Genomic DNA, 21,638 nt, shown 5'->3' with positions numbered 1-21,638 from the left:
AATATCAGTCTTCATTCAAGGAAAGAAAATCTAGCAGGCATACCCTAAATGCAGTTCCTTTCTCTTTTACAATGGTCAACCAAAAATGCAGCTGCTTTTGAAAAATTATCTCATATGATCTAACACCACTTAATGGGATGGGATGGGAGCAATAGCTCATTGACTCACACACTATCCCCAGCCTTCGCTTCGCTTGGCTAAAGACAGCAGGAGCAGATGGTTCTCAGGGAGGCAGCACTGATATATTGGAAGCATTAGAACACCACTGTCTAACTGCCTTGGGTCTTTCTGGCAATTGATGCTCTACGTCATATATATACTCAGTAAGACTTTTATCCCTAGGGCAATGGAATCTGGCAAGTGTATATCACAGTGTTAGTTATACAGCTCTGCTAGAAGCCAGCAAAGTAAGGCTAGAGGTTAGAGACAAGACACTGCCTCTCATTATACCACACAGCTGGGATTAAAATACAGTGGCTGAGGGTGTCAAGAAAATATGCCCCACTCATTTTGTGGAGAGCTATTCAAGGTACTGGTAATGGTTTTTAAGGCCCTACATGGCATGGGTCCGGAGTACCTCAGGGATCACCTGCTGCCAGCATCAACTTCCCTCCGCCCTGTGCTTTCCCACAGAGAGGGCCTCCTCAGGGTGCCACCGGTCAGAGAGTGTCGTCTGGTGGCCCCCAGGGGGAGGTCCTTCTCTGTGGGCGCCCCGGATTTATGGAATCGGTTGCTGGTTGAGCTCCGGATGGCGCCCGACCTTCACTCCTTCCGACGCAATCTGAAGACTCACTTGTTCGAACAAGCCGGCCTGGCCTGATGGGGGATGGGTTGGGATTTTATTGTTGTTTTTAATATATCTATTTATTGTTTTAGCTTGGGCATTGTGTTTAACTCTTTTTTAACTTCTGTATCTTTGTATTTTTATATGTTTGCCCTGTTCACCGCCCTGAGTCCTTCGGGAGAAGGGCGGTATACAAATAAAATTATTATTATTATTATTATTATTATTATTATTATTATTATTATTATTATTATTATTATTATTATTATTATTATTATCTCCACATGATTTTCCCAATCAGTTCAAGAGAAGTCAGTGGAGAAAAACCAGGCATCTTACTTCAAGAAAGATCACCAACAGCCTCTCTTAACTGCATTTTTTAAAAAATCCAAGGAAATACTGGTAAATAAAGCTGTAGCTTTTAAAGGAATTGCCCAAATTGAAGCACCTAGATAACCTTGATTAATCTAATAAATCTAAATCAGATTGGAGCCAGCTAGAACATCAGTAAATATTATGGGGACAGGCTAGATTGATGAAAAAAGCAACGATCTGTACTGTTTCCAGGATAACAACATGAAATCAGCAGGTGCTCATTTTATCCCCAGCGAGACTTTACTTTTAAAAGACCGCTACCAGAAAGTATTAGGCTGTGATCAGTTGAGAAAATGTAATTGTTCAAAAATTCAAAATAATCAAGTAATTGAATTAAAACTAGCCTAAGCCCTGTAATATGTTGGCAGAGTTCACTGTAGATATAATATGGTTTGTTTGGTTTTGAATTAGTGGAATGTGTAGAAGAGTCCGTGAATAAACTAGGTTTGTATTCAGGCTGTACATCACTATTTGAAAATGCATCTTGTTATTTTTTTTTTGTTTGTAGTTTCCTAGTGTATTCTTGGCATGTTTTTATGCATCCTCCAGTCCTTCTACTGCAGGGATCTAAACTTTTTTGAGCCAGTGGGCATATTTGAAATTTTGATAATGTATTTTGAAGTCTCCCACATTTTTCTTTTTTGAACAAGACTTCAGTCGCATGAACCATTTTTATTGTCTAAGAGGATCTACACTGCTCAAGGCACTTTTGAGAGAGAAAAAGAAAATGCTAGAAGCTGATCCTTTGCTATCTGGAATGCCTTTTAAGCTGAAAGGTTGGATGAAATAAGGATGGATACTAAAGAAGGTGTTTTGGAACTGACTGAGGTCCATGAGCTCCACCCTAGACTCAGCTCAGTTCCCTAATGGGGCAGATCAAGAGCTAATAAAAAGAATGGAAAACAAACTTGACATTGACTATGATTTCTTTGTTAGAACAATTTTGGATTGTTTCATGTGGATAAAATAAAAATGGTGAGTAAAACAAGAGAAGTCTTACTTTGCTAGATTGCACTGCTAACTGACAGTTACTTAGATCAATGTTTTGGTTGATTAAAAGGAAGCATAACTGAGGCATTATTTTTTTCTGCTTCAGTTTCTTTTTAAAAAAAGTATATTTACCATTCCAAGGGAACAATCCTGTCACTTGGAAATCAACCTAGCAACATAAAAGGCAATTTAAGAACACCATCAAATGGAATGATGCAGGGAGAGTGGGCAAACTAGCTCTCTGTGGCTGAGCAATTATGCTATTCAAAATCCTGGTTTTAGAATAATACCTAAATATTATGGTGCCAAGTTCCTCTTCTTTCAAAGGAGAATTATTTATTCATATGTAAATGTGAATAAATCAAGCACACTTAATACTTCTTTAACTAGAAAGACATTCCCTTCTGTGTAGTGTACTCTGTTCATATCAAAACTGCTAGTTTTCCCTGGATCCAACAATACTAACCAAGAATTTCCCGTAATGCTGTGATCAGCACCTTGAATCAGTTCAAATCCTATATGATTATGGATTTACAAATTGTTCCAGCTTAAAATGCCTTTATTCTGTAACATTAATGACCATATTAAGACAGTAATAAAACATGAAAGAAACAAAAGACTTAGTTTTGTATTATGCTTGAAAACTCACAAAAGGGAGCTTCAGGTGTCATGGTTACAAAGGGAAGATTGCAATTTGTGTTTGCATGAGTGGAGGATTGTTTTTTTAAAAAGGTTCAGGATTTGTAATCTCACAAGTCTCAGGGGACAGGCACTATCTTGCAAAAGACATTTCCCTTGCTGGAAGAAAATGCTTGTTCTAACAGGGGTTTTACATATTGTTTTATGTAAATCCTGTAATAAGCTTTTGCTCTGATTAACCCAATTCATTAATAGATGTAATAGAAGCCCCTCATTAGGATGGCTGCCATGTTGTACAACCAGGTAGGTAGATGTTGCTGAAATTCATTAACAGGTATCTCTTGTCTAAGCTTCCTCGGAATGCTGGAATTTGCAACCGAACAAACTGTACGCTGTCCACATTATCGGGCTCTATCTCCCCACCCAACCCACTTCTAATTTCCTTCTAATTTCTTCTAACCCCCTCTTTCCTTTTAGCATCTCCATTCTGCCCTTATCGTAGAAGCTTTTCACTCTTCCAGCAGCCTTTCCCCATCTACAGCAAATGCTGTCCAAATGTTGGACGGCAGCTCTCATCATTTCCATCCAGCGAAGCCAAGGGGCCTTTAGGTTGGCGTTACTACGGCTCGCCGTCCAGCACATCTGGAGAAGCCACCAAGTTAGGAATGGTTGTAAGCCGCCCCGGGTGGCCCCACGGCGAGACGGCACGGGCTGCTTCTTGCAACCCTTTATCCCGGGGACGGTGCTACCGCCGTGTAGCTTCTTCCTATTGTCTCCCGGGTCCGTGTTCGAGCGAACAGAAGACCACCACCCCCCTCAGGGGCGGCCCAGGGAATGAAATCGTGGAGGAGCTTTTGCTTTGGCGCCCGTCGAGGATAAAAGGCGCCGGGAGGGGGTCCGGGCGCGGGAGGAGAAAGAGCGGAGAGACTCTTTCACTTCACTAACCATCTGCACCAGAATAGGCGCCTATCAGGTTGGTCTGTTGGCCGCTGCTTTCGTCGTCGCGCCCCCCTCCCCCCCTTTTTTTTTCTCCTCTTCTTTTGCTCAAGTTGCCTTCCTCGCTTTTTAGCCCGCTTTTTTTCCCCCCGCTTAAGGTGGCTCGGGCGTGTTGCGGCATCCTCCGCCGAAAGCTCTGCGCTTTTCCGAGGGCAGGGGGGCCTTAAAGGAAACCTCTTCGCCTCCCTCCAGCCGCCAGCCTCCAGCCTGAGCTGCGTTCCGCGGCGCTGCTTGTAAGGAAGCTCCTCGCACCGGCTTCGCACCAGTCGGAGGGAGAGAGAGAGAGCAACAGAGAGCAACAGAGAGCGAGAGAGAGAGAGAGAGAGAGAGAGAGAGAGAGAGAGAGAGAGAGAGAGAGAGAGAGAGAGAGAGAGAGAGAGAGAGAGAGAGAGACCACCGTCCAAGAGCCGAATCACTCGAAAGTCGCCGCCGCGGGCACGTGCAGCAGCTGGACCTTCGTCTGCGGGAGACGCCGCTGCTTTGATACGCTGGTTGATCCTCCGCCGGCACTTGCTCGGAGGTTGTCTCTCGGCGATCTTCAGGACCGGCTTCGGAAGCAAAACCGACGCATTGATTTTCCTCAGGTAAGGAGGACGTGCAGCCTGAATCTTTTACCACTGGTGTTATCTTGGGGACAAATGGGCTTCTCTCTCTCCCCCCCCACCTCCTCCCCAATATTTAAAACTGATCAATGACACTGGCCACTTCCCTCCCCCCCCCCTTTTTTTTTTTTTTTGCTCAAGATGGGACAGGTCAACTCCTTAAAAAGCGAGGGCAAAATAGATTTGGTTATCAGCAAATGGAAATAACCACGTCTCTTTCTTCCATCTTCAAATATTAATTTATATCTTTCCAGCAAATTTTGAAAAGAAAAAAACTGATTATCTATCTCCGCTGTATTTCTTTTTTTTTCCCAATTATCTCTACTATTCCAGTGAAAGAATCCTGGGGACTCATTCATTTCCCCTTAACTGTTCCATCCTCTGCAGGGGCAAAATCACCTGGGATTAATTAATGAGGGAATGCCTATGTGGGATGTGATGGTACACTTTGCTGATTCCGCCTGCCTGTGGGAGAAAGAGCAGCAAAGCAGGGGTAGATAAATTCAAAAGGACTCCCCTTCCTTTTCTCATTTTCAAGCTAACCTCCTTTTGTTTGAGTGAACAAAAGAGATTACAACTAGCAGCTGTAGCGGGTAGGGGGAAGAACGATTTTTCAAGATGCAGTAAAAATGACTAATTATAAGATGGCAAGATAGAGCTATCTCAACTTTGGAAGGAGTGCAGTGTGATGGGGTGCTAGTTAAATATTAAGTAGAGGAATATATTCTTGGTCTCCTCGATTCCTTTGTCCCTGTTATGGCTGATTTTATGTAGGAAACATCATTCTCCTTTAGTTTTTTGGCTGGTGGATAAATTAGATAAAGATAAGAATTTCATTTCTCTTGCCATTCTCAAGCAGCCCTATCAGAAATGAAAAATCAGGGAAATATCAAGCAAGTGATTTGGGAATTTAATTCCCCAAAGGAGAGTTCTGTGTAATGTCCTACTGGGCTATTCAAAATCTATTGTCATCATTAGGAGGATTCTGAACTAGCCTGGCTTACACTTTGGTTTTCAGAAAACTCTTAGATTTGCCCATCAGCATTTACAGAACTGAGTTAGGACATTAAAGACAGTTTCTAATGAAAACCTCTCAGTAAGCAAAGCATACAGTACCAATGGAAGGGAAAGTTCGTTATAGATTAGACATAGAAGTCTCAGAAAAAAACATAAGAGCTGCTTTGGACAATGATCATTTTGGATTCCTCTGCAGCGCTGGCATGGTAACGTATAATAAATGTTGAGTTATCTTTGCCCCTCCAGTTTTGTTTGGACAGAAGCCCCAATGTCTTAAACCTTTCCTTTGAAGTTTGGCAGGTTCAACTTCTAGGAGAACGTCCCAGTGTTGAATAAAATTCAATCTCATTTGAATGTAGCCTGACCCCATAGTAGATTATTTTATTCCAGATAATTTGGATCTCGCCTGGCATGAATAATGACAATATGCAATTCCAGCTCCTTTTGGAAAAACCTTGTGACAGGGAAAGAATGAGTAGGAAGCCTAGGGAGTTTCAGGGTCCTTCCACAATCTGTTTCTCATCTGCTTCTAGAATCTAAAGTGGCTTTAGCTATGTATCATTTCCTCCGGTCATGCTTGCAATAAAAGTGCCTAGAACAAAGTATCAGAGTAGTCACTATCACTCGGGTGAAATATATAAACCCACATATATAGAGGAAGACAATCTGATTACAATCAAAAATATCTAAAATGGTTAACTGCAATTCTGCAATTTGAGGCATTTTGAAAGGAAAATGAGTTTATTCAGTTTTCTTTCAGGGAATTACAAAAAAGAGAGATATGCTGTGAACTAAATCCAAATGATCAGCAAGTTAAGTCTCTAGCATTCTCCAGCAAAAGGACTTTTTTTTTTAAAAAAAGGAAAAAAGTCAGCAATGTCTCCTTCAAAAGAGCATCAGAAATCTCTTACAAAGCATCAGACAAAGATTTGGGGACCATCCACATTTCCATTAGCTTCTTCTCTTACTTTGCAAGATCTTTTTGTAGTGAGAATTAAAATTTGTCTTTCTGTACAGCAAGAACAGAAACTTTTAGCTAGCCAGAATTGTCAGTTTTCATATGTTTGAATGTTATACAAATTATAGCATATACAGATATAAAGTATGAATGTGTCAATTGACTGGAAAGGTGTATTGTTTTAGAGATATGTGTTTGGCTGAAATTGTTATATGAGCATACTAACTTGGGTTTGTTGTAGTGTGTATGTATCATCCTTAGAGCAACAAGAGATGTCAAGATAATCTTGAATGTCTCTGTGCATAAATGTGTACATAAATATTTACACATTTACATATTTCAGAGAGGGTCTCTCAAATGGCAAATGCTTCCCCTGAATCAGAATTTAGGCTCCTGGCAAAAGTGGAGTGGAGGTGAATCGAATACCGATAGAAGTGCAGCAGGTTCAAGTGGGGTATGGTGAAATATTGAGTAACCTTCAGTTGGTAAGCAGCTATCTGCAAAATGTGAGCATTCTATATTGCATGAGCTCAGTCTTCAGCCAGAATGTGTTATCGTTGCCACTTCATAGTTTCCCCATTTGGGGGAAAGTTACATCTCAAGTTTGTCCTTTTCAGGGTTTCCTGCCCAATTAAAAAGACTACAAAGGCTTGCAGCAGGTGCTGAAAGGGAGTTTTCTCTGCTTGTTTTAGTCCTGATGAAAAAGCTGCAATTTTCATTGGCAAGAAATTGCTTCTTTGATACAAGTGCAGAAAGTTTTTTCTCTTCGCAAATAGCAGCTTCAGAAGCAGGCTTTTCATCAAGGCTGCAGCAGAGTCTTCCTCTCCCTGCTAATTTGGTATAGTCTCCATAATTAACATACTGTATGCTGCATTTGGGAGAAAACACCCAAGGCCATTAAGTGTAAAAAACTGTTTAACATTACTTCTAATTTGGCCTTCTTGTGCTGATTTTCATGTTGCTTTTTTCTCGCTTGCAGACCTGATCAGAAAACATGAAAGTAATATTGATTCTTGTTTCTTTTCCTACATAACGGATTTTTTTTAATGGACATCTTTTATGTAGTATTCCTTTGATGAAAAGTCTTGAAGTGATATAAAAGGAACACAACTAGAGGAAGAAAAAAGCAAGCAAAATTGCAATAAAATAAAAATATGAAATATAGCAACAACTATAGTGTGTGATCGATGCTGAGCCTGTCGATCAGAAGGTCGGCAGTTTGGCGGGTCGAATCCCGAGTGCCGCTTAACAGAGTGAGCGCCTGTTACTCGTCCCAGCTTCTGCGAACCTAGCAGTTCAAAAGCACATAAAAATGCAAGTAGAAAAATAGGGACCACTACGGTGGGAAGGTAACAGCGTTCCGTGCGCCTTTGGCGTCTAGTCATGCCGGCCACATGACCACAGAGACGTCCTCGGACAAGCGCTGGCTCTTCGGCTTTGAAACGGAGATGAGCACCGGCCCCTAGAGTTGGAAATGACTAGCACACATGTGTGGGGGAACCTTTACCTTTACCTTTTATCGTGTGTGAAGTACTTTGAAGATTAGAGCACTAAGTATAGCTTTCAATGCTACCTGGAAAGCATTCCTGATGTGCCTTGAATGCAGAAACCAGTTGTGTTCTAGTTAGAAATTATTTTAAATTTCACGATTTGATATTTGAGATTTATTTGATTCAATATTTGAAGAGACTCAACTGCTAACTGAAATGAAGGGAGATTTCTTCTATCTCTAAACAGTAAGTAAAACAATAAGTTTTTTCTCTTTAGTTACAGGAATCAAAATCTGTGCTTTTTGGCAACTATACCTATACGTAATAAAATTGTTTGGCAACTCATGATTTGTAGTGTATTTGATAGCCTCCAGGTTACACTTGGGTCATATCACCAACATTTGGCTACCTGATTCTTACTGCCACAATTTTTCAGTTTGGAGTTGGGGCTACATTTGGGGATCATGTTTGTTTATTAATAATAGGCAAAACAATTTCATGAACAGTTTACCAGGCTTAATACATTTATCATTTACTTATTTGTTTGTTCCTCCTCCCTGATTCTCTTAGCCTTCCCAAATGCTTCATATAAGATTGAAGAAGACTCAGCCCGCAACCCTTGTTAATAAGCTGCCTGTCTTCTAACCTACTCTGGCACCTCCCAATGAAACAAAGTTGTCACAGAAACCACTCCACATCTCTTCTAACATACAATGAATAATTTCACTTCAATAGGAACATACCTAATCCTTTTCAAAGCTTACACATCCCAGTAACAGGTTGATGGGGAGTAGGTTATCATGTACACACATACAACATATGTCACATCTGGATGGGGAATTTAAAATGTATAGCCTGTGTAGGTCATCTGTGGCCCCTACCTTCACTTTCACAGAGATCAAATTCATTTATTTGGAATAATGGGAGTTTAAGAGAGAAAATTTGTTCTTTAAATTTGGAAGAAGTTTAATGAATCTCCCCCCCACCAAGAACCATGAATGTTATTTTTTCTTCAGCAATTTTGTACAATGGTCCTTGCAGTCATGATCTTCTTCCCTTACTGATTATTTTACTGATTCAGAAGAAGACTAATAAAGTCTCATCTTGAAGTACATGATGCTACAGTGCCAAATCCTCCTGCAAGTAACCTCATCCAAGTAGCTAGTGGATTCCTATTTTATCCCCAAAGCCTTTCTTTTTTTCCTGTCTTTATTTCTACCTAGCCCCACTTCCTTACTTCAATCATGCACAACATCTGGCTAGTTTCTCAGCTTACATTGTAATTAGTTAACTAACTATATTTCATATCATGGTAGCCACACCATTTAATTTATCCTTCTATCAGTATTTTTTTTTGAAGTTTAGAACTTCTTTCTTCATCTTGTAAGGCAGTCATGTCAAATTCACAACATCACGTGACATCGCGCAACATATCGGGACGGTTTTGCTATTGTCGGCAATGGGGTAGGTGCGGCTTCCAGATGACATGTCCAGCCCACAGGCCGGCAGTTTGACACCCCTGTTCTAAGGCTTTGGCCAATATGGCTTTGGTCTAGTGGGTTACTATGATGAAATACCTTTTTCTGTCTTCCAATTGTATGCCTTGTCATGAAGATTTCTGAGATGATAGAATTGGTACAGAAAGTCTATCAATCATTTCTAAAAGGAACACCTGAAAGAGCCCTAGCACAAACTGAACCATCGGGATATGGAAACTGTCATGATTTTATACTATAATTTATGGTCTTCCTTTTTGAAGGTTGAACAGTTGAGGCTGATTGCACTAGAAAATGCTTGTAACTGTAATTTCAAGATACTTGGAAGACATCAGATTGGAGAAGATCTTAATGTGCAAAATCTGTGTTCCCTTTCACAGTGTTATGTAAGAATGGATTTGATGCATCTATTTCCAGTAATCCACTAGTCCTCCTCAGTTTCCCATGAATTAATTCATAGTTCTTTTCAATTCTTCAGTAAACCTTCAGTTTTAGAGAAAATATTCATTTTTCATGAAGTTTTGTATTTTTCTGTGAAATGCATATTTTATATAATTCTGGTACCATGAACAATTTTGCAAAAATTCAAACAGGAAAATTCCAAAGGATGTCTGTGTTCTGACCCATTTATTAATCAAAAAGCCTGACTCAGATCAGTTTTTTTTAATAATAAATATCAAGCTTCCCTATGAATCAATATTATCTTATATTGATTCTTGAATTAGTCAAAAATGTTATTCTCTAATATAGTTGGGGATTGGAAGTATTATGGAATTCAATAAGTCAATATGATTTGACTTTTGTGCCTATCATTAGTGTAACATTATGGGTAAATCAGAATCCAGTATAACCACTGAGTTAGCACAAGATTTTGACCAAGCCTTGAACCTCCAAAACTCTGACTAATCTTTGGCCTTTTTCAGTGGGGTGTTTTACCTAGAGATAAATCTATGTTGTAGTAGAAAATCTACATTGCAATAGTATTGCCATGGTATCATAAATCCACTCTACTTAATAACCTCACCATCATGGTACAAAGCAAATTATCTCCTTTCTAATCTCTCCAACATATTTTCCAATCTTTTCCCCCCTTTGCCACCCAGAGTCCATTTGGGTTAGGTAGCCAATAAATTTAAATAAAGCATAATCTCTTAGAAATAAATTCAATCTTCTTTGATCCCCTTAAATGTAATTATTTAGTAATGCTAAAAAGTCTTTAACTAAGCAAGGAGGTAAGCCATAATAATCGTACTGCAACTTCTTTCAGTACTGTATGAGCTTCAAGAGGCTGATACTAATGAGGTAGACTTAGTGGCAGAAGAATGGGATTCTTCTTGAAAGCTGAACAAACCCTGCAAAAAAAAGGAGGGAGGGGGCAGAATGAGCCACAGCATGCATGAAAGAGACCAGGCTTCTGCAGAAAGTAGCTGACTAGTGAAAGTGGGTAAGATCATTCCCATTTCCAGGCAGTATTTCCAGAGGAATTGCAGAGGTAGAATGTGAGACGCAACATGGCCTGGGGTCATTTTGAAATGGCAGTGCTACAGCAGCTCTCTCATTGCAAAAACCACCCAAGCAGGAGGGAGAGGGCAGCGCAGCATTAGCAGTTTGGTGATGCATTCAAAGAGTCTGTGATGGTCTGTACTGCTAGCAGGAGAGGCAGGGGGGAAAAAATCAGTAAGGCACAGCAGAGATAGCATGAGCAGACACCCCCTTCCTTTCATGCCCACACAAGCATGCCCAAATATAATGCACAATTGCTGGGCATGGAGAGAAGCAACCTAGAACTAAGAAGAAACTTCCTGACAGTTAGAACAATTAACCATTGGAATAACCTGCCTCCAGAAGCTGTGAATGCTCCCAACACTGGAAGTTTTTAAGAAGAGACTGGACAGCCATTTGTCCAAAATGGTATAGGGTTTCCTGCCTGAGCAGTGGGTTGGACTAGATGACCTCCAAGACCCCTTCCAACTATTATTATTATTATTATTATTATTATTATTATTATTATTATTATTATTATTATTATTATTATGCATTGAGATTTCTCCACTATTTTCTTTTACTTGTTAATGATGATAATGATAATGATAATAATAACGTTGGAAGGGACCTTGAAGGTCATCTAGTCCAATCCCCCTGCTCAGGCAGGAAACCCTATACCATTTCAGGCAAATGGCTGTCCAGTCTCTTCTTAAAAACCTCCAGTGTTGGAGCATTCACCACCTCTGGAGGCAGGTTGTTCCACTGGTTAATTGTTCTAACTGTCAGGAAGTTTCTCCTTTGTTCTAGGTTGCTTCCCTCCTTGACTAGTTTCCATCCGTTGCTTCTTGTCCTGCTTTCAGGTGCTTTGGAGAATAGCTTGACTCCCTCTTCTTTGTGGCAGCCCCTGAGATATTGGAACACTGCTGTCATGTCCCCCCTCGTCCTTCTCTTCGTTAAACTAGACATACCCAATTCCAGCAACTGTTCCTTATATGTTTTAGCCTCTAGTCCCATTTGATGAAAGAGACCTTTCTTTCCTGGAAGATAAACACCAGGTGTTTGAACATCAAGACTTTTTCTGGTTGTCTTCAGCCTCCTTGACTTCCTGGGCTTCAATTAAATTGGAAAGTAAAGTATCAAGAGAGAATTCCCACCCTTGGGTTTTTTCAGTAGCAGTGATGTTGTTACTGTTAAGGAAGATCCTGCCTGGCCAAGTTGTTGAAAAAAATTCTCTTTCTTTGGAAAAAAAAAGAAAATTATATACCCAATGTCTTTGTCCATAAAACTGAAGGATTGTGAAAAAAACCTTGGAAAGTATAGCACCTTTCCCTCCCCCACCCATATTGAGAGTGCTTGCAATGGAAAGCTGACCTAGATTCATGGCCACTAGTCCATCAGAAGATGATTTTCAACTTTAATACAGATTGCCACTTGCATATGCTACTTTGTTCAAAATTGGACAACCCACCATTCAGCACGGTGGCATCATTATTTCACATATATTGATTCTTTTGATGGACCCATTACAAATATACATCGTATTGCAGATGTGCGTTATCTGCTTGGTGGTGATCTCTGTATCAAGCAGCCACTGAGAAGATGCAAATTCAGCTCCAGAGGAATGATGTCATTTAATATCTGGAGTGTATGCCTGTATGTCACCACAAGCACATTGATGGAGGTCTTGAGAACACAAACAGGTGCCAACATAGCTGGGAGAAGTGCCTTCATTCACAAAATGGCTATTAACTAAAGTATCCTGCTTCCCAGCTATTAGATAAGTAGGAGGTTGTTCAGGTACCAGCATATCCATGTCACTAACAGAGGTAGGTAGGCTGAAGGCTTTGTGTGATTCAGAGGCCCTTGTGCTGCAGGAAAATTAGGCATGGTTGATCAGTACTTAAAACTTCAGCTTTCCTACAAACTTCATATAATTCATATAAAACAAAAATGGCAGCTCCATTTTTTCCCCTCCGTATTATGGGAGAATTCAGTTCAGTTTTTCTAACATCCAGATCCAGGTAGAACAGCCCATTCCAGACTGAATCATGTTTCTTTATGTCTGTATCATATACCTTAAAGGGATTAAATGGCCTGTGTTCATCCCTAATAAATATATATCTGCATGCATTGTTTAATGGTTATTCCACTTGAATGCTGTGTACAATCTGAAAGCTGGAAACAGGACAGCAAGTATAATCATCATCCATGTCTTGCAAAAAAAAAAGGCAATGTCACATTGCATTTATTAGAGTTTGGTCAACTTTACACTGAATAAATGTCTAGCAGCAACTGGGGGGAAAACTTGTAACAATTAATAGTATTGTGTATTTTCAAAGGCTGTTGATACCAAGTTAAAGCAAGCTAAGCCAGAGCCAACACCAAAGACAACAAACTGGTATCTAGTAAGGAATCATTCCTGGTTTTAAGCAATCTTTGCTGTGCAAATCCAATTAAATTTGCTTTGACAGTAACTATTTCAGAAATAAAAATTTATCCATAACATGTATACAGGTAGTCCTCGAATTGTAACCACAATTGAGCCCCAAATTTGTGTTGCTAAGCAAAACATTTGTTAAGTGAATTTTATCCCATTTTACAACCTTTCTTGCCACAGTTGTTAAGTTAGTAACACGGTTGTTAAGTGAATCTGGCTTCCCTACTGACTTTGCTCACTTGACCCCAGGACACTGCAACCATCATATATATGTCAGTTGCCAAGCAACCAAATTTTAATCACATGACCATGGGAATGCTGCAAAATGGTCATAAGTGTGAAAAATGGCCATAAGTCACTTTTTCAGTGCTATTGTAACATTTGTAACATACAAATGAACTGTTGTAAATTGAGGACTACATTTAGATATAAATGACAGGGTGGGCAGCAAAAGGGGTAGGCAAGAAAAAGAATTTTAAATATTGAAAAAAATACATTCCCTCATTTTGAAACATTGATCTACTCTAAATTCCACTGAATTATTTTTCAGTATTTATCATTATCCATCTGTTACAAAAAATGTCACTTTATTCTGAGCTTATTCTGAAGTTCAGATCCTCTGATGCTTTGTCAATTACAAGAAGATCCAGATTTTCCCATCCAAACCTTGGCAGCTTTTGAATGCTAAATCTTCTGTTTAGAAACGTAGAAATGTATCTGATACATCATGATTAATAGGATATAGATAGAAGTTCATATGTGATCATTTCTTCTTTCTTTGGCCAAACATTTATTATTAAAGCAGCAGGCTTCAGAGACTTTAGGGAAAAATATTTCCTCTCTCAAAAGCATCCAAACACAACGATCCATGGGCATGTCATTCTTGAGCAACTGATGAACATACTGAATGCTTAGTTGTCCTAAAAAAAAATCTAGCTTGCTGCAGTTTTGCCATTTCAAATATTGATTAAGAGATGTGGAAGGGAATAGAATCTTCATCAAAAAAATTTTTTATCTCAGACTTCTTTTTTATAATTAGGGCACAGAACAGCAACTATAATGGCATCATGACTAAGTGGCAAATTCCTTAGGATCTGGTTTCACTTGTGTTGGGGTGAGGTGAGATCTTAAATGTATTTATTTACTTAATTGATTTATATTGCCACTCATCTCACTTTTATTTATTTTTTTATTTTAATTCCATTTATATCCCGCCCTTCTCCGAAGACTCAGGGCGGCTTACAAGCTTAGCAGTAGCCTTCATTCTATGTATATGCCTGCTTATTAGGGCTTTCACCCACCCCCAAGCGGCATTATTACAAAGTCAGCTTAATTGCCCCCAACAATCTGGGTCCTCATTTTACCTACCTCGGAAGGATGGAAGGCTGAGTCAACCTTGAGCCTGGTGGGACTCGAACCTGCACTAATTGCAGGCAGTTGGTGTTACTTAAGGAGGCATTAGCCTACTGCTCCACCAAGGCTCTTTTACATGACTCTTATAATAAAACAAAATGAAAACACAAAATACAAACATGCAAACCAAAAACAAAAACACATAGCAGCCAGGCATGATCAAATCCATCATCCATACAACCAGGAGATGGATTCTAACTGATGGCCAAGGCCCCAGGCCAAGCACAAAGCCAGGTTTTTAAGGCCTTGCAAAAGGCCAACAGGGATGGGGCCATTTTAATCTCAAGGGAAGAAGGAACCAAAGGGTGAATACCATGGCAGAAAAGGTTCTGGGCCCTGCCAGGCAACAGGCCTAGAACATGCATTTAATTCTCCCTCCCTCCCTCCCTCCCTCCCTCTCTTTCTCTCTCTCTGCCATTGTAACTTCCCCACTTCTGAACATCAGCATGTTTATTAATTATCTTCATGAGAAATGCACCTTCATTAGCAAACCCTCTAAACTGCATATCTTACTGATGTTTTTAAAATATTTAATGGGCTCAGTCATTAAGAATATATCTTCTTCAGGTGCCACTTCAGGAAATAAGAATTTACAAGAATACAATTGTGCTTTTATCTAATATCCTTTGCTTTTCCTTATGCCTTGTGAAAGATTTCTCAGGGATTTCTTTTATATCAGTGATATAAAAACTGCAATTATCCAGTGAATTTTATGCAAAAACAGGATGTTTTCAGTACTCAGAATGGATTTCATTTATAATACAGAGATATATTTTTTTTTGCTCAAAAGAGACACAAATATATTTCCCTCCACACTTTAAGCTTTGATAAGATCTAGAGACCAATTTTATTTGCACATGTGGCTATTCAGAAATGGATTTTTTTTTTCATTTAGAAACATGCCATGTCCTTTCAAGGTGCTTTGAATTTTTGCCAAAAGGATAAAGTAGAGACATTGTTTATTTATCTCTCATTTACTCAGGTGACATTGCCCCAGTGAGCAATTTTATTGCATGGGAAGAGCAGATTTCTACTACCACTAAAATATTAAATGCAGTTGTTGAAAAATAGCAATCCTAGCTCCAGCTTTGTTTTGTTGTGGGGGATAGGGGGATAATACTTTTTAAACTATATTATGGTAGTATATGTTATTACTGTAAGCATGACAGAAATATCTTCTTTGTTTTCCTGCATCCTGCCATTTCAAGGAACTTTCCCCTATTTGTTTTTTTTTCTTTTAACGTGATTTATTTTGATTTATTTCTTTTTAGTGTCTGTATACTACCTCTAGCAAGTATGAAATACAAGCTCCATTATCTTATCTTCTCCACATACCCCTGGGAACAATTTCCCTCTTCATCTTCCCCATTATGTGAGGAAGAACCTTCTGCTTAAAGGTTTTAAACCAGCCACTGTTGTAGCCATAATTTTAGCAGAAGCTTTACTCCCCGAAGTTAATAGGAAATAACCTTTAACTACCCTTTATGTGAAACTTCACTTTTTAATTTCCACATGTCAAGCTGGTGTTAAAAGATATAACTGAAAATGTCAACTGGAATAGTACAAAAACTTTTGTAGAATATTAACTCTTGTTGGGAATGTACCACGATGATGTACTTATTCTTATACTGCTTGCAGGGTCGTGCCGAGGAGTTTAGCCAGCATCTGTCGGACAAAATCGCTCGGATCCGGACCGGTTTGGACTCCGACTGGGCAGAGTCTGACGGTGAGAACATGGGTGGTCTTGTCGATGTCATCTGGGAGGAGTTCGATCTTGTGACTCCAGAAGAGGTGGACAGGATTATGGGGAGGCTGAGCTCCACCACATGTTTATTGGACCCGTGCCCCTCCTGGCTGGTATATTCGGCTCGGGAGGGGACACGAGGCTGGCTCCAGGCAGTGATAACTGCTTCTTTGAGCGAGGGTAGTTTTCCCGCCACCTTGAAGGAGGCGGTGGTGAGACCCCTCCTCAAGAAGCCTGCCCTGGACCCAGCTGTGTTAAACAACTATCGTCCGGTCTCCAACCTTCGCTTTCTTGCGAAGGTTGTCGAGAGTGTGGTGGCGCAGCAGCTTCCTTTGTTCCTGGAGGAAGCTGATTATCTAGACCCGTACCAATCGGGCTTCAGGCCCGGGTACAGCATGGAGACGGCATTGGTCGCGCTGGTGAATGATCTCTGGCGGGCTCGGGACAGGGGTTGCTCCTCTGTCCTAGTCCTGTTAGACCTCTCAGTGGCTTTTGATACCATCGACCATGGTATCTTACTGCGGCATCTTCAGGGATTGGGAGTGGGAGGCACCGTCTTACGGTGGTTCTCCTCCTACCTCCTGGGACGTTCACAGTCGGTGTTGGCAGGAGGGCAGAGGTCGGCCTCGAGGCCTCTCATTTGTGGAGTCCCTCAGGGGTCGGTCCTCTTGCCTCTCCTGTTCAACATCTATATGAAGCTGCTGGGTGAGATCATTCGTGATTTTGGGGTTGGGTATCATCAATATGCGGATGATACCCAGCTTTTTATTTCTACCCCAAACCACCCCAGTGATGCCCTCGATGTGATGTCCCGATGCCTGCAGGCGGTTCGGGTCTGGATGGGGAGGAACAGGCTTCGGCTCAACCCTGACAAGACTGAGTGGCTGTGTGTGCCGGCGTCTCGGGAAATTCAGATTGTTCCACCGTTAACTATGGGGGGTGAGATATTACCCCCCATAGATAGGGCTCGCAACTTGGGTGTCCTCCTAGACTCACAGCTCTCTTTGGAAGATCATATAGGAGCTGTGACTAGGGGGGCCTTCGCCTAGTGCGCCAGTTGTGGCCCTATCTGGACCAGGATGCCTTGCGCACAGTCACTCATGCACTCGTGACCTCCCGTTTGGACTACTGCAACGCTCTCTACATGGGTCTGCCCTTGAAGACTACTCGGAGGCTCCAACTGGTGCAGAATGCGGCCGCACGAGTTGTGGTGGGGGTGTCCCGATACTCCCATGTAACACCTCTACTCCGCGAGCTGCATTGGTTTCCAGTTGTCCTCCGGGTAAGATTCAAGGTGCTGGTTACGACCTATAAAGCCCTAAATGGCATGGGTCCAGGTTACTTATGGGAGCACCTGCGGCCGGCATCAACTTCCCTTCGTCCAGTGCGCTCCCACAGAGAGGGCCTCCTTAGGGTGCCGTCGCTCAAAGAGTGTCGACTGGCGGCCCCCAGGGGGTGGGCGTTCTCTGTGGGCACGCCAGACCTGTGGAACCGTTTACCGGTGGAGCTCCGGATGGCTCCCGACCTTCGCTCCTTCCGACGTGACCTAAAAACATATTTATTTGAACAAGCCGGCCTGGTCTGATGGGTTTAGGGGTATTTTAATGTTATTGTATTAATGTATTGAATTGGGCTGTAATATTTAATATTTTTTAATTTTTGTATGTTGTATTTTATTGTATTGCCCTGTACACCGCCCTGAGTCCTTCGGGAGAAGGGCAGTATAGAAATTAAATTATTATTATTATTATTATTATTATTATTATTATTATTATTATTATTATTATTATTATTATTATTATTATTATTCAGACTTTTCTGAAAATGTATTCTTCTGGCCCACTTGGGAAGGGATTTATTTTTAGGATTTTTTAAAAAAGCATATTCCTTTTTCATATCATCCCAGACTGAATATGTGTGAAGAGTCAGATTATTGGAATGATTAGCAAAAAACATAAATTGCTGGGTATCTATACTGTATTAGGTTGCTGATTCTGTCAGTCATAGGCCTGCTGCAACCAAACTGAAATCAAATAGAGTTGCTCAGAAGATATATTGAAACAAAACAAAAAATAATCAGCAAACTGGAAAACCCATATTGTAATTGAATTAATTATTTTTTTCTCATTAGTATTCTGTGATATGATACATGGTGACTAACTTTCCAAACAGATAATGACTGGACTAAAATCTGCAAAAGGGAAGAATGCTGGCTATATTGGAGTTCCCTTTCCAGGGTCAAACAGAAACATCCAGACTTGGAAAGGAAATCCACTGCAGTGTCACAGTGTCTTCCGCTTCCCTGAAGAGCTCCAAGATTATCTTTCCAGGATCAATTTCCACAAAAATGGAAAGGGATCGGATGAGACTCAAGCTCACTAAATTCTAACCTGATCTTGATCCTCAACTATTCTCCAAACTGCTGCGAAATTTAGAATAGTTATTTGTTGAACTTCCATCCTAAGTACAAATCTTCAGGGAATACATCCCACTGAAGTGGTACTCTCACAACTGCAGGAGACACTTATAAGATTAATTGGATGTAAATCTCATTGGTGAGCTGGGTTTGACCTTGTTATGGCTGTCACCCTGCCGCATTATGTAAGCAATATTCATTTTAATTCCTGCTGCAGTGCCTCCTCTTTTCCTAAATTAGCAATGGAATTTCCATCAATAGCTTTCTATCAGCGCCCATAGAATTCTCTGTGTTAAATTGCTCACTACTTCTTAACTTGCTGTAAGCATCATCAGCCCTGTTTAAATTTGGAAATTGATGGTTTTTGTACTAGGTGCAGACTTAATAAATATGCAAAAATATTTTGGAATCCAAGACAGAAATAGATTGCTGATAGAGTTTCTCCCAACTTTTCCTTAAAGCAAGCAACTGACTAGGATGGGAATTGAGAAACAGTAAATTGGTTCAAGTCATATCTAGCATTGCTCTGACACAGAGGAATATGTCCAATGTAAATTTTATAGTACAATGCACAGTGACATTGGAAGGAAAAGCATTTCTCTTGGAAGGAAAAGCATTTCTCTTTAAGATTCATTGTTATCAGGTCGAAAATGTGTTATTTCCTAGCCCCTAACAATGTCCTCATCTCCCTCATATTCTTCCTTTTCCTACTTCTCATTGTGAGTGGAATGTTGCCTGCTTATTATCCTTTATTAGGTGGCAGCTTTATTTCATCTGTCCAAGGTGCTCCACACCATTGAGGTGACACTGTGTGGCTCATTAAATGACGGGATTTGACTCCCCCCATGTACTTTGCTATGGGGTTCTTTTGCATTCTGTCCAGTAGCAGAAACAGCTTTCTTTTGCTGATTAGAAGCAGGAGGTTGAATTATTTCATGAAGCAGCTTTGAAGGAATGCTTCACTCTAAATATTGTCTTATTGCTGCCCTCCATCCCATCCTTGCCAGGAGTTCTTCTTCTTTTTTTAACTCAAAAATAATTCATAAATATAAAGGAAGTAAGTTTATTATACTTAAGTAGTTGTCAGTTGTTTATACATAATCTTTTGTCTTTTAAAAATATTTTTAATCTTACTCTGTCATGTTTTTCCAATAAGCCACTCAGAATTTTAGATTGCAGAAGCATGACTATCAGAGCAAATAATCAATCAATCATCCAGCTTCTTACTTAGAAGAATAGATATATAGCTGATTCCTAGGTAGGTACAAAGAGCTGGTCCAAATGCCAGGGTAAGAATAATGCAGTTTAGAAAACATATTTTTGAACATATGAAAAGAGGAGATAAAAATATATTCTGAAATACTTACCTACCTGCTGATTTCTGCCCCCACGCCCACCCTTGGTTCACCATTTTCTACCAGATTTTATCAGGACTATAGCAATAGGATGGAGAAGAAAAAAACAAATACCACCTTCCAGCTTTCCATTTCTAATATTTCTCTAAACCTCCCAAGACTGATTTTACATTAAATGAAAATAAGTTTATTGTAGTCAATCAAGAATTATTATGTCTTCTGTGACTCTAAAGTTGGCATTATATATCCAGTGCATTTAGGAACTTACTTTGAATGCCAACTGCTCTTATTAATCATGTATATAGATTGAATGTAGTAAAACAATTGTTTTCATTATGACTGGACATTTCCAACAATGTCATTCTTCAGTTCATTATGAAAAAAATATGTGACACAATTTTAAATAATTCAGCTTTTGCATTGCGTGTAAGGAAAAATGAAAGGAAGGAAGATCAACATCCAGTTCCAAATTAAACATGAATGTTATGTGAATAATAAGTAGTACTTTATTAGAACATTAAATACGATGATTGTTGAATCATTCTAAATTATAGAGAGACACCAGTCCCTTTTTGGCAGCCACCACTGGGATAGTGATTCAGAACATAGAAACGTCCAGCAGCGGGTGCCTTCCAGATATTTTAGATTTCACCTGTTATAACCCCAATTCAAGGGAAATTTGAAGATGTAACCCAGAAGAAATAATAATAATAATAATAATAATAATAATAATAATAATAATAATAATAATAATAATAATAATAATAATAAAATATATCATGACCTGGCCATTGAAACTGCGAGATTATGGATGAAACGTGTAACAGTGATACCCATTGTCATCGGGGCACTGGGAACTATCTCCAAAAACTTTGCAAAACACATCAAGAAACTGCAGCATCCTGCAATAACTCCAGCAAAGCTACAAAAAACTGCGCTACTCGGAACATCTTACATTTTAAGGAGATACCTGGTTGATACCTAAGATGCTGGCAGCAACCTGTGTCAACCATCAGCGCCAGTCAGTTTAAATGTTCAGTTGACTGAGGTTCATGTTTAATGAATAATAATAATGTTGGAAGGGACCCTGAAGGTCATCTAGTCCAATCCCCCTACTCAGGCAGGAAACCCTATACCATTTCGGACAAATGGCTGTCCAGTCTCTTCTTAAGAACTTCCAGTGTTTGAGCATTCACAGCGTCCGTAGGCAGGTTGTTCCACTGATTAATTGTTCTAACTGTCAGAAAAGTTCTCCTTAGTTCCAGATTGCTTCTCTCTTTGGTTAGTTTCCATCTGTTGCTTCTTGTCCTGCTTTCAGGTGCTTTGGAGAATAGCTTGACTCCCTCTACTTTGTGGCAGCCCCTGAGATATTGAAACACTGATATTATGTCCCCCCTCATCCTTCTCTTCATTAAACTAGACCACAGGTCGGCAACCCGCG

At 40.1% G+C, this 21,638-nt stretch overlaps 1 long non-coding RNA gene across 1 annotated transcript in view; it reads left to right on the top strand.

Annotated features, from left to right (window-relative positions):
- LOC310639903 overlaps positions 1–12,088 on the top strand; it is a 160,174-nt gene extending 148,086 nt beyond the window's left edge. The window contains exon 2 of the long non-coding RNA XR_014492428.1: positions 11,640–12,088. This is a non-coding gene — a long non-coding RNA (uncharacterized lncRNA). The remainder of the gene's footprint in view (positions 1–11,639) is intronic.
- The last annotated feature ends 9,550 nt before the right edge of the window (positions 12,089–21,638 follow it).

This window comes from Vipera ursinii, assembly GCF_947247035.1.
Source record: "Vipera ursinii genome assembly, chromosome: 4".
Taxonomy (NCBI): Eukaryota; Metazoa; Chordata; class Lepidosauria; order Squamata; family Viperidae; genus Vipera; species Vipera ursinii.
This window is presented reverse-complemented; position numbering and strand designations above follow the sequence as displayed.